General features: G+C 46.3%; 12 non-coding genes across 12 annotated transcripts; all 12 read left to right on the top strand.

Moving 5' to 3' along the window:
* Positions 1 to 427: 427 nt before the first annotated feature.
* LOC123416389 lies at positions 428 to 546 on the top strand. Its single transcript, XR_006616053.1, has one exon. It is a non-coding gene; the product is annotated as a 5S ribosomal RNA (ribosomal RNA).
* Positions 547 to 1,234: 688 nt separating this feature from the next.
* On the top strand, positions 1,235 to 1,353 carry LOC123415532. The gene has a single exon (XR_006615247.1). It is a non-coding gene; the product is annotated as a 5S ribosomal RNA (ribosomal RNA).
* A 443-nt stretch (positions 1,354 to 1,796) lies between these two features.
* LOC123416250 lies at positions 1,797 to 1,915 on the top strand. The gene has a single exon (XR_006615922.1). It is a non-coding gene; the product is annotated as a 5S ribosomal RNA (ribosomal RNA).
* A 316-nt stretch (positions 1,916 to 2,231) lies between these two features.
* On the top strand, positions 2,232 to 2,350 carry LOC123415601. The gene has a single exon (XR_006615311.1). It is a non-coding gene; the product is annotated as a 5S ribosomal RNA (ribosomal RNA).
* Positions 2,351 to 2,702: 352 nt separating this feature from the next.
* On the top strand, positions 2,703 to 2,821 carry LOC123416421. The gene has a single exon (XR_006616082.1). It is a non-coding gene; the product is annotated as a 5S ribosomal RNA (ribosomal RNA).
* Positions 2,822 to 3,614: 793 nt separating this feature from the next.
* LOC123415982 lies at positions 3,615 to 3,733 on the top strand. Its single transcript, XR_006615670.1, has one exon. It is a non-coding gene; the product is annotated as a 5S ribosomal RNA (ribosomal RNA).
* A 362-nt stretch (positions 3,734 to 4,095) lies between these two features.
* LOC123416850 lies at positions 4,096 to 4,214 on the top strand. Its single transcript, XR_006616448.1, has one exon. It is a non-coding gene; the product is annotated as a 5S ribosomal RNA (ribosomal RNA).
* Positions 4,215 to 4,654: 440 nt separating this feature from the next.
* On the top strand, positions 4,655 to 4,773 carry LOC123416918. The gene has a single exon (XR_006616512.1). It is a non-coding gene; the product is annotated as a 5S ribosomal RNA (ribosomal RNA).
* A 359-nt stretch (positions 4,774 to 5,132) lies between these two features.
* Positions 5,133 to 5,251, top strand: LOC123416005. Its single transcript, XR_006615691.1, has one exon. It is a non-coding gene; the product is annotated as a 5S ribosomal RNA (ribosomal RNA).
* A 377-nt stretch (positions 5,252 to 5,628) lies between these two features.
* On the top strand, positions 5,629 to 5,747 carry LOC123416296. The gene has a single exon (XR_006615966.1). It is a non-coding gene; the product is annotated as a 5S ribosomal RNA (ribosomal RNA).
* Positions 5,748 to 6,106: 359 nt separating this feature from the next.
* LOC123416206 lies at positions 6,107 to 6,225 on the top strand. The gene has a single exon (XR_006615880.1). It is a non-coding gene; the product is annotated as a 5S ribosomal RNA (ribosomal RNA).
* A 374-nt stretch (positions 6,226 to 6,599) lies between these two features.
* LOC123415398 lies at positions 6,600 to 6,718 on the top strand. The gene has a single exon (XR_006615118.1). It is a non-coding gene; the product is annotated as a 5S ribosomal RNA (ribosomal RNA).
* The last annotated feature ends 284 nt before the right edge of the window (positions 6,719 to 7,002 follow it).

The following is a 7,002-nucleotide window of genomic DNA, read 5'->3' as shown; positions in this document are numbered from 1 at the left end:
TTTTCTTATTTTTGACGTTTGTGATATGTTTTAGCTTGCCCCTCCCGTGTCCATTGCCACATTTTCCTCGACAACGGAGACGAGTTTAACACAAGAATTTCACCGCTCCCTCTCCACCCCGACAACACGAGCACCGCCACGACCTCTGTGACTTTTCCAACCGCGCATGACACCCAACGACTAGTAGTAGTAGTAGTAGTAGTAGTAGTAGTAGAAGTAGTAGTAGTAGTAGTAGTAGTAGTAGTAGTAGTAGTAGAAGTAGTAGTAGTAGTAGTAGTAGTAGTAGTAGTAGAAGTAGTAGTAGTAGTAGTAGTAGTAGTAGTAGAAGTAGTAGTAGTAGTAGTAGTAGTAGTAGTAGTAGTAGTAGTAGTAGTAGTAGTAGTAGTAGTAGGGGCAAGCATAAGGAACAAATAGATAGTTACATGTCGGATGCGATCATACGAGCACTAAAGCACCGGATCCCATCAGAACTGTGAAGTTAAGCGTGCTTGGGCGAGAGTAGTACTAGGATGGGTGACCTCCTGGGAAGTCCTCGTGTTGCATTCCCCTTTTTAAATATATTTTTGCGCCACGTGACAAGGATGACGCGGGACCGTGATCTATATGACCTCGTTTTCTTATTTTTGACGTTTACTAGTTTTCTTATTTTTGACGTTTGTGATATGTTTTAGCTTGCCCCTCCCGTGTCCATTGCCACATTTGCCTCGACAACGGAGACGAGTTTAACACAAGAATTTCACCGCTCCCTCTCTACCCCGATAACACGAGCACCGCCACGACCTCTTTGACTTTTCCCACCGCGCATGACACCCAACGACTAGTAGTAGTAGAAGTAGTAGCAGTAGCAGCAGTAGCAGCAGCAGCAGCAGCATCAGCAGGAGCAGCAGGAGCAGTAGCAGTAGCAGTAGGAGTAGGAGTAGTAGCAGTAGTAGTAGCAGTAGCAGTAGCAGTAGAGTAGTAGGAGGAGTAGTAGTAGTAGTAGTAGTAGTAGTAGCAGTAGCAGTAGTAGCAGTAGCAGTAGCAGCAGTAGCAGTAGCAGTAGTAGCAGGAGCAGCAGTAGCAGTAGCAGGAGCAGGAGCAGCAGTAGCAGTAGCAGTAGCAGGAGCAGTAGTAGCAGTAGCAGAAGTAGCAGCAGCAGCAGTAGCAGCAGTAGCAGAAGTAGTAGCAGTAGTAGAAGTAGTAGGAGTAGTAGGAGTAGGGGCAAGCATAAGGAACAAATAGATAGTTGCATGTCGGATGCGATCATACCAGCACTAAAGCACTGGATCCCATCAGAACTCCGAAGTTAAGCGTGCTTGGGTGAGAGTAGTACTAGGATGGGTGACCTCCTGGGAAGTCCTCGTGTTGCATTCCCCTTTTTAAATATATTTTTGCGCCATGTGAGAAGGATGACGCGGGACCGTGATCTATATGACCTCGTTTTCTTATTTTTGACGTTTACTAGTTTTCTTATTTTTGACGTTTGTGATATCTTTTAGCTTGCACCTCCCGTGTCCATTGCCACATTTGCCTCGACAACGGAGACCAGTTTAACACAAGAATTTCACCGCTCCCTCTCTACCCCGACAACACGAGCACCGCCACGACCTCTGTGACTTTTCCCACCGCGCATGACACCCAACGAGTAGCAGCAGTAGCAGCAGTAGCAGCAGTAGCAGTAGCAGTAGCAGCAGCAGCAGCAGTAGAAGTAGCAGTAGCAGTAGTAGCAGTAGCAGTAGCAGTAGCAGTAGCAGTAGCAGTAGTAGTAGCAGCAGTAGTAGGGGCAAGCATCAGGAACAAATAGATAGTTGCATGTCGGATGCGATCATACCAGCACTAAAGCACCGGATCCCATCAGAAATCCGAAGTTAAGCATGCTTGGGCGAGAGTAGTACTTGGATGGGTGACCTCCTCGGAAGTCCTCGTGTTGCATTCCCTTTTTAAATATATTTTTGCGCCATGTGACAAGGATGACGCGGGACCGTGATCTATATGACCTCGTTTTCTTATTTTTGACGTTTACTAGTTTTCTTATTTTTGACGTTTGTGATATGTTTTAGCTTGCCCCTCCCGTGTCCATTGCCACATTTGCCTCGACAACTGAGACGAGTTTAACACAAGAATTTCACCGCTCCCTCTCTACCCCGACAACACGAGCACCGCCACGACCTCTGTGACTTTTCCCACCGCGCATGACACCCAACGACTAGTAGTAGGAGCAAGCATAAGGAACAAATAGATAGTTGCATGTCGGATGCGATCATACTAGCACTAAAGCATCGGATCCCATCAGAACTCCGAAGTTAAGCGTGCTTGGGCGAGAGTAGTACTAGGATGGGTGACCTCCTGGGAAGTCCTCGTGTTGCATTCCCTTTTTAAATATATTTTTGCGCCACGTGACAAGGATGACGCGGGACCGTGATCTATATGACCTCGTTTTCTTATTTTTGACGTTTACTAGTTTTCTTATTTTTGACGTTTGTGATATGTTTTAGCTTGCCCCTCCCGTGTCCATTGCCACATTTGCCTCAACAACGGAGACGAGTTTAACACAAGAATTTCACCGCTCCCTTTCTACCCCGACAACACGAGCACCGCCACGACCTCTGTGACTTTTCCCACCGCGCATGACACCCAACGACTAGTAGTAGTAGTAGCAGTAGTAGCAGTAGTAGCAGTAGTAGTAGGGGCAAGCATAAGGAACAAATACATAGTTGCATGTCGGATGCGATCATACTAGCACTAAAGCATCGGATCCCATCAAAACTCCGAAGTTAAGCGTGCTTGGGCGAGAGTAGTACTAGGATGGGTGACCTCCTCGGAAGTCCTCGTGTTGCATTTCCCTTTTTAAATATATTTTTGCGCCACGTGACAAGGATGACGCGGGAACGTGATCTATATGACCTCGTTTTCTTATTTTTGACGTTTACTAGTTTTCTTATTTTTGACGTTTGTGATATGTTTTAGCTTGCCCCTCCCGTGTCCATTGCCACATTTGCCTCAACAACGGAGACGAGTTTAACACAAGAATTTCACCGCTCCCTTTCTACCCCGACAACACGAGCACCGCCACGACCTCTGTGACTTTTCCCACCGCGCATGACACCCAACGACTAGTAGTAGTAGTAGCAGTAGTAGCAGTAGTAGCAGTAGTAGTAGGGGCAAGCATAAGGAACAAATACATAGTTGCATGTCGGATGCGATCATACTAGCACTAAAGCATCGGATCCCATCAAAACTCCGAAGTTAAGCGTCCTCGTGTTGCATTTCCCTTTTTAAATATATTTTTGCGCCACGTGACAAGGATGACGCGGGAACGTGATCTATATGACCTCGTTTTCTTATTTTTGACGTTTACTAGTTTTCTTATTTTTGACGTTTGTGATATGTTTTAGCTTGCCCCTCCCGTGTCCATTGCCACATTTGCCTCAACAACGGAGACGAGTTTAACACAAGAATTTCACCGCTCCCTTTGTACCCCGACAACACGAGCACCGCCACGACCTCTGTGACTTTTCCCACCGCGCATGACACCCAACGACTAGTAGTAGTAGTAGTAGTAGTAGTAGTAGTAGTAGTACTAGTAGTAGTAGTAGTAGGGGCAAGCATAAGGAACAAATAGATAGTTGCATGTCGGATGCGATCATACCACCACTAAAGCACCGGATCCCATCAGAACTCCAAAGTTAAGCGTGCTTGGGCGAGAGTAGTACTAGGATGGGTGACCTCCTGGGAAGTCCTCGTGTTGCATTCCCCTTTTTAAATATATTTTTGCGCCACGTGACAAGGATGACGCGGGACCGTGATCTATATGACCTCGTTTTCTTATTTTTGACGTTTACTAGTTTTCTTATTTTTGACGTTTGTGATATGTTTTAGCTTGCCCCTCCCGTGTCCATTGCCACATTTGCCTCGACAACGGAGACGAGTTTAACACAAGAATTTCACCGCTCCCTCTCTACCCCGACAACACGAGCACCGCCACGACCTCTCTGACTTTTCCCACCGCGCATGACACCCAACGACTAGTAGTAGTAGTAGTAGTAGTAATAGTAGTAGTAGTAGTACTAGTAGTAGTAGGGGCAAGCATAAGGAACAAATAGATAGTTGCATGTCGGATGCGATCATACCAGCACTAAAGCACCGGATCCCATCAGAACTCTGAAGTTAAGCGTGCTTGGGCGAGAGTAGTACTAGGATGGGTGACCTCCTGGGAAGTCCTCGTGTTGCATTCCCCTTTTTAAATATATTTTTGCGTCACATGACAAGGATGACACGGGACCGTGATCTATATGACCTCGTTTTCTTATTTTTGACGTTTACTAGTTTTCTTATTTTTGACGTTTGTGATATGTTTTAGCTTGCCCCTCCCGTGTCCATTGCCACATTTGCCTCGAGAACGGAGACGAGTTTAACACAAGAATTACACCGCTCCCTCTCTACCCCGACAACACGAGCACCGCCACGACCTCTGTGACTTTTCCCACCGCGCATGACACCCAACGACTAGTAGTAGTAGTAGTAGTAGTAGTAGTAGTAATAGTAGTAGTAGTAGTAGTAGTACTAGTAGTAGTAGTAGTAGTAGTAGTAGTAGTAGTACTACTACTAGTAGTAGTAGTAGTAGTAGTAGTAGTAGTAGGGGCAAGCATAAGGAACAAATAGATAGTTGCATGTCGGATGCGATCATACCAGCACTAAAGCACCGGATCCCATCAGAACTCCGAAGTTAAGCGTGCTTGGGCGAGAGTAGTACTAGGATGGGTGACCTCCTGGGAAGTCCTCGTGTTGTATTCCCCTTTTTAAATATATTTTTGCGCCACGTGACAAGGATGACGCGGGACCGTGATCTATATGACCTCGTTTTCTTATTTTTCACGTTTATTAGTTTTCTTATTTTTGACGTTTGTGATATGTTTTAGCTTGCCCCTCCCGTGTCCATTGCCACATTTGCCTCGACAACGGAGACGAGTTTAACACAAGAATTTCACCGCTCCCTCTCTACCCCGACAACACGAGCACCGCCACGACCTCTCTGACTTTTCCCACCGCGCATGACACCCAACGACTAGTAGTAGTAGTAGTAGTAGCAGTAGTAGCAGTAGTAGCAGTAGTAGTAGGGGCAAGCATAAGGAACAAATAGATAGTTGCATGTCGGATGCGATCATACCAGCACTAAAGCACCGGATCCCATCAGAACTCCGAAGTTAAGCGTGCTTGGGCGAGAGTAGTACTAGGATGTTTGACCTCCTGGGAAGTCCTCGTGTTGCATTCCCCTTTTTAAATATATTTTTGCGCCACGTGACAAGGATGACACAGGACCGTGATCTATATGACCTCGTTTTCTTATTTTTGACGTTTACTAGTTTTCTTATTTTTGACGTTTGTGATATGTTTTAGCTTGCCCCTCCCGTGTCCATTGCCACATTTGCCTCGAGAACGGAGACGAGTTTAACACAAGAATTTCACCGCTCCCTCTCTACCCCGACAACACGAGCACCGCCACGACCTCTGTGACTTTTCCCACCGCGCATGACACCCAACGACTAGTAGTAGTAGTAGTAGTAGTAGTAGTAATAGTAGTAGTAGTAGTAGTACTATTAGTAGTAGTAGTAGGGGCAAGCATAAGGAACAAATAGATAGTTGCATGTCGGATGCGATCATACCAGCACTAAAGCACCGGATCCCATCAGAACTCCGAAGTTAAGCGTGCTTGGGCGAGAGTAGTACTAGGATGGGTGACCTCCTGGGAAGTCCTCGTGTTGCATTCCCCTTTTTAAATATATTTTTGCGCCACGTGACAAGGATGACGCGGGACCGTGATCTATATGACCTCGTTTTCTTATTTTTGACGTTTACTAGTTTTCTTATTTTTGACGTTTGTGATATGTTTTAGCTTGCCCCTCCCGTGTCCATTGCCACATTTGCCTCGACAACGGAGACGAGTTTAACACAAGAATTTCACCGCTCCCTCTCTACCCCGACAACACGAGCACCGCCACGACCTCTCTGACTTTTCCCACCGCGCATGACACCCAACGACTAGTAGTAGTAGTAGTAGTAGCAGTAGTAGCAGTAGTAGCAGTAGTAGTAGGGGCAAGCATAAGGAACAAATAGATAGTTGCATGTCGGATGCGATCATACCAGCACTAAAGCACCGGATCCCATCAGAACTCCGAAGTTAAGCGTGCTTGGGCGAGAGTAGTACTAGGATGTGTGACCTCCTCGGAAGTCCTCGTGTTGCATGCCCCTTTTTAAATATATTTTTGCGCCACGTGACAAGGATGACACAGGACCGTGATCTATATGACCTCGTTTTCTTATTTTTGACGTTTACTAGTTTTCTTATTTTTGACGTTTGTGATATGTTTTAGCTTGCCCCTCCCGTGTCCATTGCCACATTTGCCTCGAGAACGGAGACGAGTTTAACACAAGAATTTCACCGCTCCCTCTCTACCCCGACAACACGAGCACCGCCACGACCTCTGTGACTTTTCCCACCGCGCATGACACCCAACGACTAGTAGTAGTAGTAGTAGTAGTAGTAATAGTAGTAGTAGTAGTAGTACTATTAGTAGTAGTAGTAGGGGCAAGCATAAGGAACAAATAGATAGTTGCATGTCGGATGCGATCATACCAGCACTAAAGCACCGGATCCCATCAGAACTCCGAAGTTAAGCTTGCTTGGGCGAGAGTAGTACTAGGATGGGTGACCTCCTGGGAAGTCCTCGTGTTGCATTCCCCTTTTTAAATATATTTTTGCGCCACGTGACAAGGATGACGCGGGACCGTGATCTATATGACCTCGTTTTCTTATTTTTGACGTTTACTAGTTTTCTTATTTTTGACGTTTGTGATATGTTTTAGCTTGCCCCTCCCGTGTCCATTGCCACATTTGCCTCGACAACGGAGACGAGTTTAACACAAGAATTTCACCGCTCCCTCTCTACCCCGACAACACGAGCACCGCCACGACCTCTTTGACTTTTCCCACCGCGCATGACACCCAACGACTAGTAGTAGTAG

This window comes from Hordeum vulgare, unplaced genomic scaffold (genome assembly GCF_904849725.1).
Source record: "Hordeum vulgare subsp. vulgare unplaced genomic scaffold, MorexV3_pseudomolecules_assembly, whole genome shotgun sequence".
NCBI classification, from domain to species: domain Eukaryota; kingdom Viridiplantae; phylum Streptophyta; class Magnoliopsida; order Poales; family Poaceae; genus Hordeum; species Hordeum vulgare.
Note: the sequence above shows the minus strand (reverse complement) of the source record. Positions and strands in the feature narration are given on the sequence as shown.